Source organism: Dipodomys merriami, unplaced genomic scaffold, assembly GCF_024711535.1.
Source record: "Dipodomys merriami isolate MVZ:Mamm:240054 unplaced genomic scaffold, mDipMer1.0.p SCAF_2, whole genome shotgun sequence".
In the NCBI taxonomy this organism is placed as follows: domain Eukaryota; kingdom Metazoa; phylum Chordata; class Mammalia; order Rodentia; family Heteromyidae; genus Dipodomys; species Dipodomys merriami.
The window spans coordinates 74,833,040-74,853,412 of NW_027203381.1; the positions used below are offsets into that span (position 1 = coordinate 74,833,040).

Here is a 20,373-nt window from a genome sequence, read left to right on the forward strand (position 1 = left end):
AGGCTGGATTCTGAGGATCATGATTCAAAGCTAGACTGGGCAGACAAATCCAAAAGACTCATCTCCAATTAACCAGCAAAACCCAGAAGTTAGAGGTATGGATCAAGTAGTAGAGCATGAACCTTGAGTAAAATAGCCAAGTGAGAGTGCGAGGCCCTGAGTTCAAGCCCCAGTATGGGCACAAAAGAAAATAAAAAGCTGTGTTACAATGACAATTTTAGGTGTACTTGGGGCCTGAGGTACTCCATTTGCCTTGTGAATACAAAGATGAACAGAACCCAGTTCCTATCTTTCTGGTGCCTAGAATATGAAACTTAGAACTTTGCAACTAGATTCTAGCAGGTTATATCTAAATACTTGAGGTAGATGGTCTCAACATTCATTTTTAAAATTGTTCTCTAGATTCATTACTAGAGTAAGGAAGATTCTGTAGAAAGTAATGAACTGGATATGGTGAAAGCTTGATTTATGTGTGATAGGGCAGATATGGGAAAGAGAATATGTCCAGAAAGGGAAGGCAGTGGGGAGCAGAGGCACAGAAATAATATGGGGTGCACTTGGCACAAGTTTGAGGGAAAGGAACACCTCTGGTGTGAGATATTGAGAGGGAACATTTTGAGAGGTTTTGTTATGTGTGATGAATGGAATCCCCCTTTGATGTTTCCATGACATGGCAATGAAGATGTAAATTGCCTTTCTGTTATTTTTGGATGTGGGTTAGTATTTCTTGAGAAAATAATACCAAGCCAAGACAAGGCTGTGAAGTGGCCAAAGATTTATCTGGAAAACATCAGTGTTCAGACCAGAACGCTTTTAAAAATAGGCACGTTTATACTTTCCTCATGTGTCTTAAACCTAAAATTAAACAAAAGTAAAATGATAAAATTGAACAAGTAGTATTCATTTTAAAATCCTTGTATGCATTTGGTTTAAAAGATTTTTTTTAAAGTATAGAATGGCATGAAATAGAAAAAGAAAAAAAATCCTATGTCAAACTATTTAATTCTTTTGGTGGTTGTCTGTGTCTAGGCTGATGTGCCTTAATTTACCCACTTTGTTTTGTGTTTACTAACTCCATCTGTATCATTTCTCTATTTCCTTCCTATCCCACTATACTTTTGGTTAGCCTTATAAAATTTAAGTGCTATCTTAAACTTTGAATTCTTATCCTAGTGATATATTAATAGTGTTTTGGTCGGTTTTCTCTTTCCATACAGAATACCTGAGACTCTAAAGAAAGGAGATTGTTGATATTGGCTCATGGTTTGTGCTTCAGGAGGCTTGGAAGTTCAAGGTCAGGTATCTAGATGTTGTTTCAACATCTAGGGCAAAACAGGGGCCAAGCCCAGTGATTCCTGACTGTAAACCCAGCTACACAGTAGGCAACAGATCAGATTTCAGTTGAAGGTCAGTTTGAGCAAAAAGTTACAGAGACTCATCTCTACTCAGAAGATGGGTGTGTTGTACAAACAGGTTATCTCCACTGTACAGGAAGTGTAGGAGGATACTGTCTGAGGCCAGCCCTAGGCAGCAGGGGGAAAAAAGCAGAAAAGGGCTGGAGGCATGCAGCTTAAGTAGTGGACTGCTTATGAAACCCTGAGTTCAAGCCCTAGAATGGCAAAACAAACAAAGAAACAACAGAAAAGATATGAAACACAAGAGGCAGGCTCCTTTTATAACAAGCCATCGATTTGGGCTTTATAACAAGCCATTAATGCCCTCAAGAATTAATGCAGTCTTGTGAGGACAACCCATGAGAAAGACAGGAATCTATTCCAGAGAGCTTTACTTCCTTAACTTACACTCCTGCCATTAGGCCCCTCTTAGCACTTCTGCCCTAGGGCCATACCTCAACATGATATGACATGATTCCTTCCAAAGCAATCTGAGAAAAATATACCCCATACTCCTCCTCATGCCCCTCTGCCTCCCTTTATCCCAGCCTCCCAATTGCCTTTTCTCTACTGTTATTTTTATAATATTAAGATTCTTAACACTTGTATTTTGTTCTGTAAGGGTGATTAATTTTATGAATTTTATTTGTCCATTGATCCTAGTAACAGAAATAAATTAGCTTATATATAAATTATGTTTATGCACTATTATTCTGAACAGAACTTGAGGGTGTTCGTCTCGGAATGTTGAACACCGAGCCAATATGGCCAGGCCTTGGCTCTACAGAGAACAACACATCCCTCAAGGTCAACTAGATTATTCTTCTTTGTACTGCTTACCTTGCTCCAGTCACATCACATTATGTTTTGCTCTACATTTTTTTTTTTGGGTCTGGTCATGGGGCCTGAACTCTGGGCCTGGGCGCTGTCCCTCAGCTCTTCAGCTCAAGGCTAGCACTCTACCACTTGAGTCACCGCGCCACTTCTGGCTTTTTTCTTTTTGCTTATGTGGTGCTGAGGAATCGAACCCAGGGCCTCAGGCATGCAAGGCAAGTGCTCTACCACTGAGCTAACTTCCCAGCCCTTGCTCTACATTTTATGCTGATTTTTTTCTTCAAAAATTATTTGATTTCACTTAGGATTGCCATTCCTTTGGTGGTGTCGTCTGCTTTTCTATCTAAGCCCGATTATACAAGGAATTCTCATTGCCATAATTCCATAGATTCAAACGATGTACGCTGAACAAGTTCACCCCCTCTATTATATTTCCTTGTTTCCCATTCCCTCCCTGATTTTTAAAGCAGTATTTGGTGGGTTTCATTATATTATTTACATATATATATTAACACATACATATAATTTGAAAAACTTTATTCTTCTTTATCTCCAAGTACTTATTCTTTTCCTCTCTTCCCTGTCACTGGTTCCCTTATCATCAATTATTATTATTACCATCATCATCATTTTAGGTCCAGGTTGTACATACAAGGGAGGAAATATGATAGATGGCTTTCTAGGTGGCTTATCTTACTCAACATGATGATCCCCAATTCCATTTCCTGTCTGTAAACACAGAGTGCCAGTCTCCCTCATTTCTTTCCCAGCTTGATCATTATTGGCATATGGAAAAGCAGCTGACTTTGTATGTTAATTTTATATTGTGCTACATTGCCAAACGTGCTGATCAGATGTAGGAATTCTAAGTGGAATCGTTAGAATCTTTTCCATATAACATCCTATCATCTGCAAACAGGAATGGTTTAACCTCTTCCTTCCTATTTGAATTCATTTTTTTCTTTCTTCTGCCATGTTGTTCTGGTAGGAATTCTAGTACTAAAAGGGGGAGAGTGGACACCCTGCTCTTGTTTTTGCTGAGAGGAAGTGCTTTCAGTTTTCCCCCATTCCAGTATGATGTTGGCTATAAGTTTGTCATAAGCAACCTTTAATATGTTGAGGTCTATTTCTTCTATTTCTAGTTTGTTCAGGGTTTTTGTCTTGAAAAGATGTTGAATTTTGTCAAAGGAGTTTTCAGTGTTGGGATTTATGCATCTGAGGCCAAATCAATGGAGAGAAGTTTTAATCTTCTGTAGCCTGTGTGTGTGTAGGTGTACCTGTATGTGTACATGTGTGTGTGTGTGTGTGTGTGTGTGTGTGTGTGTGTGTGTGTGTGTGTGTGTGTGCCAGTGTAGGGGCTTGAGTTCAGGGGCTAGGTGCTATCCCTGAGCCTTTTTTATCTCTTAATGCTGGCATTCTACTACTTGAGTCACAGCTCCACTTTCAGCTTCTTTGGTGGTTAGCTGGAGATAAGAGTCTCATAGACTTGGGGCTGGGAAGGTGGCTCAGTGTAAAGTGCTTGCCTTGCATGCATGAGGCCCTGGGTTCGATTCCTCAGCACCACATAAGCAAAAAGAAAAAAGCCGGAAATGGCGCTGTGGCTCAAGCGGTAGAACGCTAGCCTTGAGCTGAAGAGCTGAAGAGCTGAGGGACAGCGTCCAGGCCCAGAGTTCAGGCCCCACAACCGGACCAGATCTCAGGAGGCTGAGATCTGGAGGATCAGAGTTCTAGGCCAGCTCGGGCAGGAAAAGTCCGTGAGACTCTTTAATGAATCACCAGAAAAAAAAAAAAAGAGTCTCATAGACTTTCTGCCCAGGCTAGCTTCAAACCTCGACCCTCAGATCTCATTCTCCTGAGTCACTAGGACTACAGGAGTGAGCCACTGGTGCCCAGCTTCCTGTAGTCTTTTACTTGAGGTAGTCTCCATATTCAGGCAAGACAATATAGCTGGACAGGTTGAGGGGCTGTTTTTTTTTTTTTTTTACCACTGACCTAGGAGTTTATGACTAAGAAGCCAACCATTTGCCTGTGTGCTCAGGGCATGAGGCCTGATGCTCAGCTATGCTCAGAGCCAGGTAAACTAACCAGAGGACCAGACTTCTACAAGAGGTAGAAGTCTGTAAGCCTCATTAATAGCCTCATTTATAGCCTGTGGGCCAGGCTGTGGCCAGGCCTACATTTGCTCCACATCTCTCCTTTCCTCCTTTGTGTCCCCAGAGGCAGTAAGTGTCCAAGCTTTGAGGTGATCCCTGGATGCAACAGAAAATAGGGGTTAGCAAACAGAGCACTAGGTGCTATACTGGGTGGAGGCGGAGTGAGGGAACTACTCTGTGCCTTTGATCTCAGGGCTTATAGATCTCACCTAGCAATTCATCTCCCATTGTGCACGAGGAGGTTGTGGAAGTTTTATGATCCAATGGAATCTGGACTCTGGGCCCTCCATCCTGATTGTCAGGACCCTCAGTGTAGCCAGGCTGCTACTCTTCCCTAGCTAGGTCTCAATACTTGTAGGCCCTGACTGAAATACTAACCAGTGCAGGCTTAGTACCAGGATTGGTCCACCTGGCCTTCTACCACCTCAGCACCCTTCTGCCAAAGTTCCTCACTAGTCCAGCTTCATCTGTGGGACCAGATCCTTTCCCCGTCCTTCACAGGCACTCAGGGCTATCTTCTACCCTGACTTTGTAGCAAGGTGTCCCAAAGACTCCCCGAGCCATCATGTTCCTTGGTGTTTGGCCCCCAGATTACCTCAGTCTCAAACAACAGATCCTGTCTCAAGATGGCTTCATGTTGTCACACTCTAAGATAAGAGGGAGACAAAGTAACTTTCTTCACAAAGGCTAGCCTTCCCCCATCAGAATCAGAGCTGTCACTTACTGTCCCTCCTCGCGTGGGGGTTTCAATCTTGAAGGATGTGTGGGGTGCATCTTGCAGCTAGAATTGCTCATCTGTCACCAGGGCTATCTGGCTAACCTTGTGGTGATGGCTTCCTTTCTTCTCCCAGGAAGCCATGAATGGGCTTGGAACTGTTCGCTGCTTTTTTGCTGTTGCCTAGACTTCTCCATGTTTTTCTGCTCTTCTGCTACCTCTTTCATGGTTCTCCACTCTCTTTCCCCTCTTTCTCTATAGTCTTTTCTGTGTTTCTTGACTCCTATTAGGAGCCAAAATGGTGGATACTGCTAATCCACCATCATGCTCCACTTCCTTCTCTTCTAACTCTCTCTCTCTCTCTCCCTTTCTCTCTCTCTCTCTCTCTCTCTCTCTCTCTCTCTCTCTCTCTCTCTCTCTCTCTCTCTCTCTCTCTCTCTCTCTCTCTCTCTCTCTCTCCCACCCCCGTGGTGCCTGCACACATGTGCACTAGTCTTGAGGGTTAAGCTTAGGGCCCGAGCTTTTGTCCCCCCATAAGCCTAGTATACTACCACTTGAGTCACAGCTAGTGAAGCTGTCTGGATTAGAGTGGTTAATTGGAGAAGTCATGGACTTTCCTGCCTGGGCTGGCTTTGAACTGAGAGCCTCAGATCTCAGTCCTCCTGAGTAGCTAGGATTACAGGTGTGAACCACCAGCACCCAGCTAGTTAATGTTTAAATCTTTAGTGTCTTCTCTCTGGAATTCCATCCTGTGAACTGTAGCTGCCTCAGTGTCTTGAACTCTTCCAATGTGTCTCCTCAGTCAGAGTCTGCCAGGCTCAGGTCCAGTTTTCCCCCTCTGCCATAGTTTGGAAAGTTTTTCGAGGTAATCAACTGGGACAATTGTAATACTTAGTGGTTTACTGTTTCTCAGTGACACTGCCTTTTGTTGTCCAAGATCAAATACCTTGAATATAGATTATATGTTTGCATATATACTTCAGGTAGGATTAAGCAGTATTCATCATAGCTAGAAGAGGAAATCAACTCATTATTTTTTTCATCTTTGAGACTTAATTTTTTTCATCTCATTTTTTTAAAATTATGAGCTTTAGAACAGTGAACAATTGTACAGTATTGGATGATACCACATTCACCAATTAACTTTTTTTTTCCTGCCAGTCCTGGGCTTGAACTCAGGGCCTGGGTACTCACCCTGAGCTTCTTTTGCTCAAGGTTAGCACTCCACCACTTGAGCTACAGTGCTACTTCTGGCTTTTTCTGTTTATGTGGTACTGAGGAATAGAACCCAGGGCTTCACATATGCTAGGCAAGTACTCTATCAACTAAGCCACATTCCTAGCCCAACTTTTTTTTTTAACCTGTCCTGGGATATTGAACTCTAGGCATGGGTGCTGTCCCTGAGCTTTTGAAGGTGTGTAAGGCTAGTACTCTAACACTTAAGGCACAGCTCCACTTCCAACTTTTGTGGTTAATTGGAGATAAGAGTCTCAGGGATTTCTCTGCTCAGGCTGGCTTCGAACCACAATCCTCAGATCTCAGCCTCCTGAGTAGCTAGGATTGCAGGCAGGAGTCACCAGTGTCCGATTCCATTATTAACATTTTGCTATATTTGTGCTGTCTCATTAGTAGAACCATTGGGTAAATACTTCATCAGTGAATAACTTTTAAGAACAAAGTTGTTTTTCCTTTACAACCATAACAGAAGGTCAAATTCAGGAAAGTTAATATTGACAGAACGTTACTATTTAATATATGGAATGCTTTGATGTTAACTCTTGCTGTGTCAAATCTCCAAACTTGGATCTTAAGATAAAGACCTCTTATTTCTCTATATCCTGATTCTGTGGGCCAGGAAATGGAACGTGGCCCAGCTGAAAGGACTCTTTTCTGCTGGATGATTGTTTGCTTCTGCTAGAGCGACTCTTAGTGGCTGAGGACTGGAATAGTTGGGAGGTGCCAGGGCAGTTTACTTTTTCCACATGGCCTGTCCATGTGACTGACTATCTTGAGTTTTCTTAGCAGGGCAATCTCAAGAGCAGTCAGACTTCCGTGGGGTGATTCAGAATCTGAGCCTCAAGCAGGAAGGATTTTAGAGATCACTGATAACACAAATTAGGATCCCAGGGAAGTAGAGCTAGGGCTCAAGTTGGTAGAGCATTAGCCTTGAGCTAAAAATTTCAAGGATCGTAGGTGAGGCCCTGAGTTCCAGCCCTAGGACTGGCACAAGAAAAAAATTTGCAAACCCAGCTGAAGTGACACCCTGACAACACCCATCACCTTTATCATACCTTTCCCCTAAATGCACAACTGGTACTTAATTATGAAAAACAGACAAGTCTAAATTGAACTTTCTTTTTCTGTGTGAATTGTTTTTATGAATATTGGTATGTTTGACTCTGATCTCCATGATTTGGGGTAAACATTGAGGAGAGGAATTGCTGGATCATATGGGAATTGCATGTTTAACTTTTTAGGAACAGCCAAATTGTTTTCCAAAGTAGCTTCAATGCATCACTAACATCAGTGTCCTAATTCCTCCTCATCCTCATCAACCATTATCATTAGTTTTCTTTTTCTTTTAAGGATAGCCATCCTAACCTGGTTGAAGTGGTATTTCATTGTTGTTTTGACTAGCTTTTTTTTTTTCCGTTAGTACTGTGAACTTAGGGCCTTGCATTTGCAACTTGGCCAGACATTCATCTTTCTTTTTTTTTTTTTTGCTTTAGTTTTTTTTTTTTCAGATGGGATTTCATATTTTTGCCTAGGCTAACCTTAGACTGTGATCCTTCACCAATACTTCCCACATAGATGGGATTTATAGTGTTGTATTACTGTATCTGGCTGAGAAAACTTCCTTCCTTCCTTCCTTCCTTCCTCACTTCCTTCCTCACTTCCTTCCTGTCTCTCTTTCTTTTGTGTCAGTCTTGGGCTTAAACTCAGAGTCAAAGATAAGAAGCACACGATCACCTCAGTAGATGCAGAAAAAGCCTTTGACAAAATACAGCATTCATTCATGTCAAAAGCTTTGGAGAAGCTAGGAATAGAAGGAACATTCCTTAAAATAATAAAGACTGGTCCTGAGGCTTGAACTCAGGGGCTGTGGGCGCTTTCCCTGAGCTCCTTTTTGCTCAAGGCTGGCACTCTACCGCTTTAGCCACAGTGCCACTTCCAGCTTTCTCTGTGATTTAATCGGAGATAAGAGTCCCACAGAACGAATTCAGCAATGATATTCACTAGCCAGAAACTATGTTGAACAGGAACCATACAACCTTGGTGGGGAAGGGGGGTAGAGAGGGAGGGAGAAAAATGAGGGGAGAGATGACACTGCCCCCCCCCCCCCAAATGCACTCATTACCTGACTTACGGTAACCCCTCTGTACATCACCTTTACAATAATTTATGCTTTTTACAGAGTCCCATAAACTTTCCTGCCCGGTGTGGTTGTGAACTGCAATCCTTAGATCTTAGCTTCCCGAGTAGTTAGGATTAGAAGGTGCTGTGCTGTGCAGTGGAGAGGGCTGGGACCCGTCAGCTTGGTGTGGGGCGAGTTGATGAACTTTCAGGTCTGGAAGTGGGAAGGTTCCAGCCTCCTTCCCGGGACTCTGGGAGCATCTGCGGAGACTGAATTTGGGAGGCGCCCAGGATCCAGCCGCAGCTGACTCCAGGGCCGACAATCACCCCCAGGCGGAGCTGTGCAGCCGTCCTTTTCCTTCCCTGGCTCTTCCAGCGTCGGGGAGCGGCCGACCTGGCCGGGGTGGGACACCTGCTGGCGGGGGCTGGGCACCTGCTGGCGGGGGCTGGGGGCGGACCCGCTCCGGGGCGGTGGGGCGGGGGGGGGGGGGGGGGGGGCGGGAGCCCGCCTGGCTCCGCCTCCCGGGGGGCGGTCCCCGGGGCCCAGCCGCTCCACCTCCCCTTCTCCCGGGCGGTGCTAAGCGGCGTCCTCGTCCGGGGTGAGTACGCGGGCCTCGGCCCCCGTTGGCATCCGTGACTCGCCATTCCCGGCATCCGGGCGGCGGATCCGGTCGGTCTCCGGGCTGGGGCTGGCGCTGGGCGGGCGCGGGGCCTGCGCGTCCTGGCCTCGGCGGGACCGTCCCAGCTCAGCCCGGGCGGAGGGCCGGGCAGGGGCCCTGCGGAGGCCGATGGTGGAGGGGCGCCCCGCTCAGATGCGGGCTGAGCCCGCGGCGGCGGGGGAGGGCCGGCGAGAGGCTGCCAGGTGAGGGGAAGGTCTGCGCGCCCCCCACCCCGGCCCCCCGGACCGGGACCCCGCGGCAGGATGATGGGGGCGCCCGCCAGTCCCCCCCCCCAGTCACCTGGGAAGCTGACCCTCGGAGCCCTGCCTGGAGCCCTGAGTGCTGACCTTCCTGGGAAAGGGCCGGTCAGCCCGGCTCGGGAGGACGCAGATGCACCTGCGCCCCTCCAAGTTCTGTTGGTGGGCGTCCCGTGTTCTTTCGGCCTGCCATTAGATAAGGGCTGTTAACTCTCGGTGCGGGCGTGGGGAGAATGGGAAGGGCCAGGGACATCGGGACAGAGAAAAGGCCCTCGAGCTACGGAGGGTGGGCCGGGGGTGGTGGAGAGCCCCCCAGGAAGGTGGCCATTTGACAGTTGATGGGATTCCCCCCCCTCAAGAAATAATTAGCTCGCCTGTGAATCCTTGCTCACTTCAGAGGCTGAGATTTGAGGATCGAGGTTCGAGGCCAGCCGGCACAGGAAAGCTTGTGAGACTCCCATCTCCAATTAAACACTAATAAGTTAGAAGTGGAGCTGTGGCTCAGCTGATAGAGTGCTGGCTTTGAGCAAAGACTCAGAGACAGTGACTGGCGCACGCACACAAAAATAACTAGCTAATCTTTTTTTTTTTTTAATTTAATGAACTGGATTTGAATTCCGGGCCTTATGCTTGCTAGGCAGGTACTTTGCTACTTGAACTCAGACCTGGGTGCTGTTCCTTAGCTTTTTTGTTCAAGGTTGGTACTCTACCACGAGACACAGCTCCGTTTCATTGGAGATAAGACTCTCACAAATGTTCCTGTCCCCCACTTAGTCTCCTGAGTAACCAGGATTGCAGGTGTGAACTACTGGCATCGGGCTTATTTAGCTAATGTTTTAAAAAGAGGAAAAGAATATATTCAGTGATGGGAGGGAGGGATGAGAGAGACAGAGGGAACAGCTGATACTACGCAAAAGGAAAGAAATGTACATATCACTGGATTTGTAAAAAATCCAGTTTTACTGTTAAAGGACATGGAGTTCATAAGCAATGTAGATTTACATAATGATGACTATCATTGTGAAGATTAAAAGGTGTTTGTGACTTAAAAAAAAGAAAATAAATAAAAGGATATATTGAGAATGCCAGAAGGTCCAGAAGTCAAGGACTGAATCCTGATGAACAGGATTCGGGTTGAGAAACTGGTACTCAAACGAGGGCATAAAGGATGCCGGGCGCCCGTGGCTCACGCCTGTAATCCTGGCTACTCAGGAGGCTGAGATCTGAGGATCACAGTTCAACGCCAACCTGGGCAGGAAAGTCTGTGAGACTCTTATCTCCAATAAACCACTAGAAAACTGGAAGTGTTGCTGTGGCTCAAGCAGTAGAGCACACACCTTGAGCTGAAGAGTGCAGGGGCAGCACCCAAGCCCAGACCCCCCCCCCCAAAAAAAAAGAAGGCATTAGGGACAGGTCCTGACAGCTGGCCAGGGAGAGTTGGAATATCTCTTTGGGTGAGGAGCTAATACTTGATTAGCCTTAGGTTTTTATATTATTTTGTTTTTAATCTTCTAAGGCAGGTTTGACCTTTCTGGATACAATAAATTCCAGGAAGTTGCAGAACTGTATGTATGTTTGACAGGACCACAGCTTTGATAAGATTAAAAACATCTGATAAAGAGAATTACTGAAGGTTTTAACTGTTTGACTTTAGCCACCTGAGGGTGGGTGGAGAGGAAGTGTTGAAACTCGTTCCATTTTTACGTTTTATGACACTGGCTGTGGTAGATATTTAGTAGCTAAACTGAGTTAATAGAAGCGCGTGTTTGATCCAAACATTCGTTGCATTCCTTTCAAGGTCTTTCATTCAAAATGGGAACACACAACATGAGTCTTTTTATAAGCCACCAACCAAAAGTGGTTTCTGCAACCTTGCTGCAGGTCTCAGAGTTACCCATGTTCCTGTTTAAAATATAGATTTCTTTAAAATATAGATTTCTACCTCTGGCCTATGAATATAACAATATTCTGGGCATGGAGCCTAGGCATAGGTATTCCTAGCAGAGACCACAGTGTCCCAGGGCATTGAAATTTACCAACAGACTCAGGTTTTTCTATCAGATTTGGGCTTAAGGGCCTGTGCAGAGCAGAATTCCTTGCAGGTGATTAGAATGAGTTGTGCCAAACCTATATAAGTAAATGTTAAGCCCTATTGCATCTACTTTACATTTAATATATTTGAAAGGAAATCTCTGTAGTTATTTTTTTTTTTACCAGTAGATAACATTATTTTTGGTCATAAAAACCTTGAAAGATTGGTTACAGAAGAAGCAAAACTTTTCTCTAATCTCATCATTCAGAGATCACTACCAGTGATACTAACATATTCTATGTAAAACACACACACATACTTCATAACTGGGATTCTAGTTTGTAAACTTTTTTTTTTTTTTTTTTTGGGTCTGGTAGTGGGCCTGAACTCTGGGCCTGGGTGCTGTCCCTCAGCTCTTCAGCTCAAGGCTAGCGCTCTACCACCTGAGCCACAGCATCACTTCCGGCTTTTTTCTTTTTGCTTATGTGGTGCTGAGGAATCGAACCCAGGGCCTCAAGCATGCAAGGCAAGCGCTCTACCACTGACCCACCTTCCCAGCCCCTCTAGTCAGTAAACTTTTTGATAATACTAAGATTTGAACTCAGGGCCTTGAACTTGCTAAGCAGGTACTCTACCAGCTGAGCCACATCCCCTCACCCCAGCCCTTTTTGCTTCAATTATTTTTCAAATAGGGCCTCACATTTATACCTCTGTTTGTGTGATCGTGATTCTCCTATTTATGCTTGCTGTGTAGTTGGGATGACAGGTGTGTACAATGTGCCTAGCTTTTTATTGGTTGAGATGTGGTTTCCAGAACTTTCTGCCTGGGTTGGCCTTAAACAGCCACTCTCCCCATATCTGTCTCCTTGTGTAGCTAGGATTATAGGTTTACATTATGGTGCTGGTTTGTATACTTTGTTTTTTATTTTTCTTTTTGGTGCCAGTCCTGAGGCTTGACCTCAGGGCCTATGTGCTATCTCTGAGCTTTGATACTCAAGATTAGTGCTCTACCACTTGGCCACAGCTCTGCTTCCATCTTTTTTTTTGGTGGTTAATTGGAGATAAGAGTCTCACAAACTTTCCTGTCATGGCTGGCTTTGAATGGCAATCTTTAGATCTCAGCTTCCTGCGTAGCTACAATTCTAGGTATGAGCCACCGGAGCTTGGTAGTATACATTTTTATATTCTCTTCCCCCTCTATTTAGGTTTTCTAAACACCATTTTAATGAGAACGTATGTTCTGTCGCATGGATGTGGTAGATATGGATGTAACTCAGATCTCTATGGTTCATATTTAGTATCTGAATATCAGGATCTTTCTATGTCCTATGTGACGGAATCAAAAGCTATCCAAATGCATTAAAAAAAATCTCATGTCCATACATCTTTCAACTGCTTTTCCTGATGACAAGATAAATGAACATGTCTGAAGCTTCTGTTATTTTCTAGATCTCTCCTTTTCTTTTGGTTGGTTGTGGGGCTTGAACTCTGGGCCTGAGCGCTGTCCCTCAGCTCTTCAGCTCAAGGCGTGCGCTCTACTGCTTGAGCCACAGCGCCACTTCCGGTTTTCTAGTGGTTTAATAGAGATAAGAGTCTCACAGACTTTCCTGCATGGGCTGGCTTTGAACCGTGATCCTCAGATCTCAGCCTCCTGAGTAGCTAGGATTACAGGCGTGAGCCACCAGCTCCAGGCCCTTCTTCTATTTTTAACTTTCAAACTTGAATATGTGTAAAGCTCACATTTGTTAAAATGTCATTTTTCTGGCTCTCAGATCCAGCTGTCTGGACTTTTGGTTCTGGAGTAGGACCCAGAACTTGAATATACTTCCTACTGAATTTGATAAAAGCATGTTCCAAACCACTTATGAAGAAATGCCTCTCATAAGTGGGGAGATAGATGCAGAGAATTTAGGCATAGCTATTCATACATCTGATAGCAAGGAACTTGAACCCAGCACTTCGTGACTTCAGACCTTGTTTTTTTCTCTGATCTCAGAGTTTCTCAAACTTTAGATCACTGGTTGTAGGAAATGTCCTCTTACTGACCCCACTGTGGCCTCTGAGGGCTGAGAAGGACACATAGGTGTTAGATGAACTTCTACTAAAACTTCCCACTATACAGGGGTTTGAGGTTCTCTTTCTGCTGGTCCTGGGGTTTGAACTCAGGGCCCTATGCTTGTTAGGCAGCTGCTCTATCACTTAAGCTACTCTGTCAGCCCCTGTCCCACCACTAGAAAATTGTCTATTATTCTGTATAATATGTACTTGACAAAACAATTCCAGTGTCAAATGAGTGTTTCTTTTCTTTTGGGGGGGGGCAGGGTACCAATCCTGGGCTTGAACTAAGGGCCCAGGTGCTGTTCCTGAGCTTCTTTTGCTCAAGGCTGGCACTTGAGCTACAGCTCTGTTTCTGGCATGCTTTTGGTAGTTTAGTGGAGATAAGAGTCACATCAATCTCAGCTTCCGGAGTAGCTAGGATTACAGGTATGAGTCACTCACACTTAGTTCAAATGAGTGTTCCTTGATTTTCCATGACAGCTCTTGCCGTAGAATGGGTATGGTAGGACCACCTGACAAGGCTTCCTGTAGGGTTACTGTAACTCTTGCCGAGAGACAGGGATACCACTGTCTAGGATGTTGTGTAGGGTAGCTTGTCTGTAGTTTAGATCATTTTACAAAACTGAGTGGCATTGGAGATTGAACTTGGGGATTTATGCTTGCTAGTGATTTACCACTTGAGTGATACTCTCTGCCCTTGTTGGATAGATAATTTTCCAGGTAGTGTCTTGCTTTTATGATCAGGTTAGCCTGGACTGTGGTTCTCCTATTTGTGCTTCCCCTTGTTGCTAGGGATGTGTCTTACTGTGCCCAGCCACTGAGTGAGATGGAGTTCCAAGAACAGATATGCACTGGCTGGTTTTGGGTTTTGCCTCCTACATAGCTAGGATTTCAAACTTGAGCAACTGTAGCCTGGCTTCTAGTTTGGATCTTAAATCTCCCACCCCAGAAGGGCTCACATGTTAAGTACTAATGCCCAGGTTGGCCCTACTGGGTGATGAACCTTTGAGAAGTAGATACTAATTAAAGGCCTTCACTCACTAGAAGCATGTCCTTGAAGATTACAGGGGGTCCCTGCTCCTTCCTTCATCTCCCTTCCTCTTTCCTGTCTTGGTAAAGCTGCTCACAGCTTTACTGATCACATCCTCTTCACTGTGATGTAATTCACCACAGCCCCAAACCCACAGGCCACATGGCCAGGAGGCCATGAAGTGAAACCTCTAATATGGTGAGCCAAACTAGACCTTTCTTCCTTTTTTTTTGTTGGTCATGGGGCTTTAACTCTGGGCCTGGGTGCTGTCCCTCAGCTCTTCAGATCAAGCCCCGTGAGCCACAGTGCCACTTCTGATTTTTTGGTGGTTCATTGGAGATAAGAGTCTTATGGGTTTTCCTGCCCAAGCTAGCTTTGAACTGTAACCCTCAGATCTCAGCCTCCTGAGTAGCTAGGATTACAGGCATGAGCCACCGGCTCCCAGCCTTTCTTCTCTTTAAGTTGGTTATCTTAGGTCTTTGGTATAGGGATGGAGAGCTGACTACACTAGTGCATGCAGTGGTCCTCTGGGCTTGTGGAGGAAAGGGCAGACTGTCAGGGTGGAGGAGCATCTCTTAAATACTCAGTTTCCCAGGAGCAGGAGGTGATGTACATCACCAAGAGAAAGTGCCACTTCCTTGAGATGAGCAACACTGCTCTTAAAATCTATTGGTATTAGCTGTGTGCCAGAGGCTCACATCTGTATTCTTAGCTACTCAGATGGCTGAAATGTAGGGATCAAGATTTAATGCCAGACAACACAGGAAGTCTGTGAGACTCTTATCTCCAATTAACTACCAAAAAGTTGGAAGTGGAGTTATGATTCAAGTGATAGAGTGCCAGCCTTGAATGGAATAGAGCTCAGGGAATGCGCTTTGAAGTAATATAATACTACCAAAAGGAGGTAGTAGTAGGATGGGCCTTTTCCCTTTAAACAATGTTCCTAAAATGGGATTTTAAACCTATTTAATCTATTGTAAGTTGATTATTGTTGTCATTACTGTTGTTGTTACTGTCTTTATTAGATATAGGATATCGGTATATAGCCTAGGCTGGGTGGAGCTGGGACTTATTTGTAAAATGAGCTGTCCTCCAACTTGTGATCCTTCTGCTTCACCCTCTTGAGGGCCAGGATTACAGGCATGTGCCACCATGCCTGGCTATATCCATTTAATATTTATCTTCTATATTAATCTTTATTCCCCCTCCTTCCCCTCCTTTCATCTATTGTTTCTTTTAGCAGTAGGCTATGTCCTATGTATTCAACTAGTGCATTCTGGGGCTTGAACTCAGGGCTTGGGCACTATCCTTGAGCTTTTTTGTTGTTGTTGTTGGTCGTGTGGCCTGAACTCTGGGTGCTGTCCCTCAGCTCTTCAGCTCAAGGCTAGCGCTCTACCACTTGAGCCACAGCGCCACTTCCAGCTTTTTCTGCTTATGTGGTGCTGAGGAATCAAACCCGGGTCTCATGCATGCAAGGCAAGCATCTACCACTGAGCCAGCTTCCCAGCCCAACTAGTGTGTTCTGGAAAGTCTCAGTATTTACCAGATTGAGGACTTGTTATGTGTCAGGTGGGTCTGAAGCTTTGGGAATATAAAAAAGAGTCAGTGTCACAGAATATAATGAGTCTCTGACTTCATTTTTTAAAACTTTTTATTTTTAGCTAGTTTTAAACTATGTAGAAGTTGTACGAATGATAGAGCTCACCTCGCTTTACCTATTATCAGCCCTTCCACAGCCATGGTATCTTAATTCAAGTAATGAAACAATGGACTGTGTTTGATCAATTTTTCTACTAATGTGCAACAGTCAGTTGAGGTTTGTATTCATTTTTATTTCCTGTTAGTTTCCTCTGGTGTGCACTAGTTTAAGTTTGGCCTTGTCTTTCATGATTTTGAGCGTCCATTTGTTACTACATGCAGTGAGCTGGGTGATTTCTTATACTAGAGAGTAAGTGCTGAAACCTTGCACCCACCACCGCAGGAATGATGGCCACCCCTATCAGGGTGTGATTCATCTTGGTGGAATTGGGTCACAGGTTTCAGCACAGGACATTTCATCTTAGTCACTTCTGGGAGTTGCTTATCTGTTGGGCTTCTAAATGGTAAAGCCCCTGCTTTTCCTTTTGCGGTTACTATCTGAGGGAGATTCTCTTCAACTAAGCAAAAAAAAAAAAAAAAGTTCCAATTTTCCTCAGGTTTTTAATGTATTACTTTTAGCATCCATTTGTGAATCTGTGTGTGTGTGTGTGTGTGTGTGTGTGTGTGTGTGTGTGTGTGTGTGTGTGTGTGTGTGTGTGTGTGTGTGTGTGTGTGTGTGTGTGTGTGTGTTACTTCTGGGGCTTTAACTCGGAGACCAGGCACTGTCCCTGAGCTTCCTTTGTTCAAGGCTAGCACTATACCACTTGAACCACAGCTTCACTTGGCTTTTTTGGTAGTTACTTGGAGATCAGGGTCTCATGGGCTTGCTCCCCTGGGCTGGCTTTGAACTGCAATCCTTAGAGCTCACTCTCCTGAGTAGTTAGGTCATTGGTGAATCTTGTCTGTTGCAATTTTTACTGTGGTGTTTGCCTGATGGGGATTTTTTTCCCCCATCTCCCACTTTCTTATTAATCAGAAGTTTCCTGTTTGAAAGAGCTGCTGTTTCTCTCCCACTCATTTACTTATTTGATCATTTATATCACTGTGAATTCACAGATATTTTCTTCTATATGTTAAGTGTGATATCATCATTATTCTTTTGTGCAGGTACTGGGACTTGAACTCAGGACTTTGGGCTCTTACTCGGCTTTTTATGCTGAAGGGTTAAGACAGACTTCCCGATTTTTGCTAGTTAGTTGGAGGTAAAAGTCTTGGATTTTTCTGCCTGGGCTGGTTTCGAACCACCAGCCTCAGATCTCAGCCTCCTAAGTAACTATGATTACAAGTGTGAGTCACTGGGCAACACTGCCATTATTATTCTGTTTTTCAAATGTTTCCCCTTTTGGTTTGGAACTCATTCTTTGAGTTTACCTGCCTTGTCTATATAAACAGCTAATATCATTTCTCTCCTCCTCCCCAAGGAATCCTTAAGGGTAAGGGCAGTGATCGCCCATATGCTTCCTAAGGAAGTAGTAAGGAGAGCAGAGTGGAAATCAGTGGCCTAAGGATGGTAGGGAAATATGTACAGGTGGCCATCTCCCAGTCATGCTGCAGGTGTAAACACAGGAGGAAGTATCAGTGCCCGGAGTCTTAAGGGAACAATAGTTTGCTACCTGAGCCCACACCACTCCCTCTCCCACATCTGACAAAGATGGCTTCAGAGATGGTAGAATGCCAATTCTGAGCGGTGACCACATCTTTCTCCCTGGTGCTTGAGTGCTTAGTTAATATGTGTACTGTAATCCTTGCTGTCCTGTACCTGCCTCATGGTCTTATGCTGCAGAAATATGTGGCACTTAGCAACCTATTTTTATTCCTTAAGAAAATAGCATGCATTTTTAGTCTAAGAGTATTCATTGTGACATTTTCATGCATGTGTATAATGTATCTCAATCAACCTCAGCCCCTTCATCCCCCTCCCCCATCCCATTCTCTAATTGCTCCTATAAAACTTTTTTTTTTTTTTGGTGGCAGTCCTGGGGCTTGAACTCAGGGCCTGCCTGAGTACTGTTTTGGTCATGGCTAGCGCTATACCACTTGAGCCACAACTCCACTTCTGGCTTCATGGTGGTTGGTTAGAGATAAGAGTCTCACAGACTTTCCTGTCCTGACTGGCTTCAAGCTGAGATCCGCAGATCTCAGCCTCCTGAGTAGCTAGGATTATGTGCCTGAGTCACCTGGGACAGCTACCCTTCTGAAACTATTTAAACAGGTTTAATTGTTCTATTTTTGTACATGCCAATCAACTGTATTGGCCATATTCATCATCTTTCACACTCTTCCCTAGCCCTTCTTCCTTCCACTGTTCCCACCCTCCAAAAAAGTATGATACTTTTCTTGTCGCCATACTATTTGTTTATTTATTTATTTATTTTGGTGCTGGTCCTGGGGTTTGAGCTCTGGGTCTGGGCACTGTCCCTGAGCTTTTTTTTTGGCTCAAGGATAGTGCTCTACCACTTAAACCATAGCTCTACTTCCTACCTTTTGTCTTTCTTGCTAGGTTTTTTTTTTTAACCATAATTATGGAAATTTTTATGCATACTTTCAGTAGAGGCACCATGGACCCTTGGGTGCTAATGACCTGTCTTCAGTGTCTCAATATTTTTCCAGTCTGGTTTCATTTGTCTTTCTCTGAAGCATGGGGAAGGTTGCATATTTAGAAGTAAATTGCAGACAGTAGTATCTGAGAAAAGATTGAAATAAACTGATTACTAGCTTAAAAATAACACTTGCTTAGAAAAGACTGTTTGAACATAAGGGAAGAGAAACAAAATATAAAACCTGATCATTTTGAACCAACTCTAGGCAGATGTCTATAAAAGTGTGATGAGAGTTGTCTCAACTGCTTTGATGTTACCTGAATTTGTTCTCTATAATCGCGATTCCTATCATTCATTTCAGCCTTGATTTAATAAGAAATAGCTCTGGGGCTATGGTGAGAGTTCCCGGGTCTCGGTTACTTCAATATTAACATAAAGAAGTTCAATCTGATAGTATTTTCAAAACACTAACCAGGAATCACTTACTCTAAAAATAACTTCTTTAAAAAAATAATTCTTAGCAAGGTATCTGTAATTACAGGTTCACACCTGTAATCTTAGAGACTGAGATCATGTTTGAAGGCAGCCAAAGAAGGAAAGTCCATGAAATTCTTATTTCCAGTTTACCAGCAAAAAGTTATAAGTGGAGATATGGCTCAAGTGGTAGAGTACCAGCCTTGAGCAAAAAAGCCATAAGACAGCACCCAAGCTCTAAATCTAGGTATGGTGTGATCTTGGCTCTATCCTGATACTGCTTGACCCTACATCCCATTGGTGAACTGAGTCATGAACAGTCATGTCCTGAGAATGTGGTAGGTATGTTTGGGTGCAGCACTTCATTGAATTCTTGTAATAACAGTTATGAAGTCGGGGCTCTTCACCCATCATTTTAACGCTGGAGAGAGAAACTTGCAGGAGGGGTTGCCTGTAGCTTAGCTGATTAGCAGGGGGAGGAGGGTGGAAGTCTTTTCAGAAAGCCACACAGGCCTGTGTTCTAAGCCCTCCATGCCACTGTTTTCACTCACAGGGTGCAAGGAAGCCTTGCTCTTCAACTTCTCTCTCTCTCTCTCTCTCTTTCTCGATGGCTCATGGCACAGTCAGTTTTGAGGAGGACACTGGATGATCAAAAGGGGTAAGTGGTTGTTGGGTTATTGGGTCACATGTAGGCCAAAGAAGTAGGATTATTGGTGAAATCCTGGAAGTGGAGCTGTTACCTCTAGAGTGCCAGCCTTGAGTAAAAAGCCAAGTGAGAGCATAAGGGTCTGAGTTCAAGCCCCAGCCTTGGCATAACAAAACAGAACCCGACGAATTTCTTTCTAATTATGAAGAAATCACTAATCATAGCTCCTTACTTGCACAATAAATGTGTTGTTTTTGCACAAGTATCATATACTGCTGTTCTGAAATAATAGAGTATGGTTATTCATACATACGTCTTTATTTCTTTTTTTTTTTTTTTTTTTTTTTTTTGCCAGTCATGGGCCTTGAACTCTGGGCCTGGGCGCTGTCCCTCAGCTCTTCAGCTCAAGGCTAGCACTCTACCACTTGAGCCACAGCGCCACTTCTGGCTTTTTTCTGCTTATGTGGTGCTGAGGAATCGAACCCAAGGCCTCATGCATGCAAGGCAAGCACTCTACCACTGAGCCACCTTCCCAGCCCACGTCTTTATTTCTTTGGTAGTTTTTATTTTTAATTTTAGAGCAATTTTA

At 44.3% G+C, this 20,373-nt stretch overlaps 1 protein-coding gene across 3 annotated transcripts in view; it reads left to right on the forward strand.

The window, feature by feature from the left end:
* The first annotated feature begins 9,005 nt into the window (after positions 1-9,005).
* B4galt4 (beta-1,4-galactosyltransferase 4) overlaps positions 9,006-20,373 on the forward strand; it is a 28,189-nt gene continuing 16,821 nt past the window's right edge. For 2 of the 3 annotated variants that reach the window (XM_070030162.1, XM_070030160.1), the window contains exons 1-2: positions 9,006-9,049; positions 19,692-19,796. The gene's annotated coding sequence lies outside the window, so the exon portion shown is untranslated. Of the gene's footprint in view, positions 9,050-9,101; positions 9,313-19,691; positions 19,797-20,373 lie in introns of those variants that run through there. The other variant, XM_070030161.1, reaches the window with a different exon arrangement.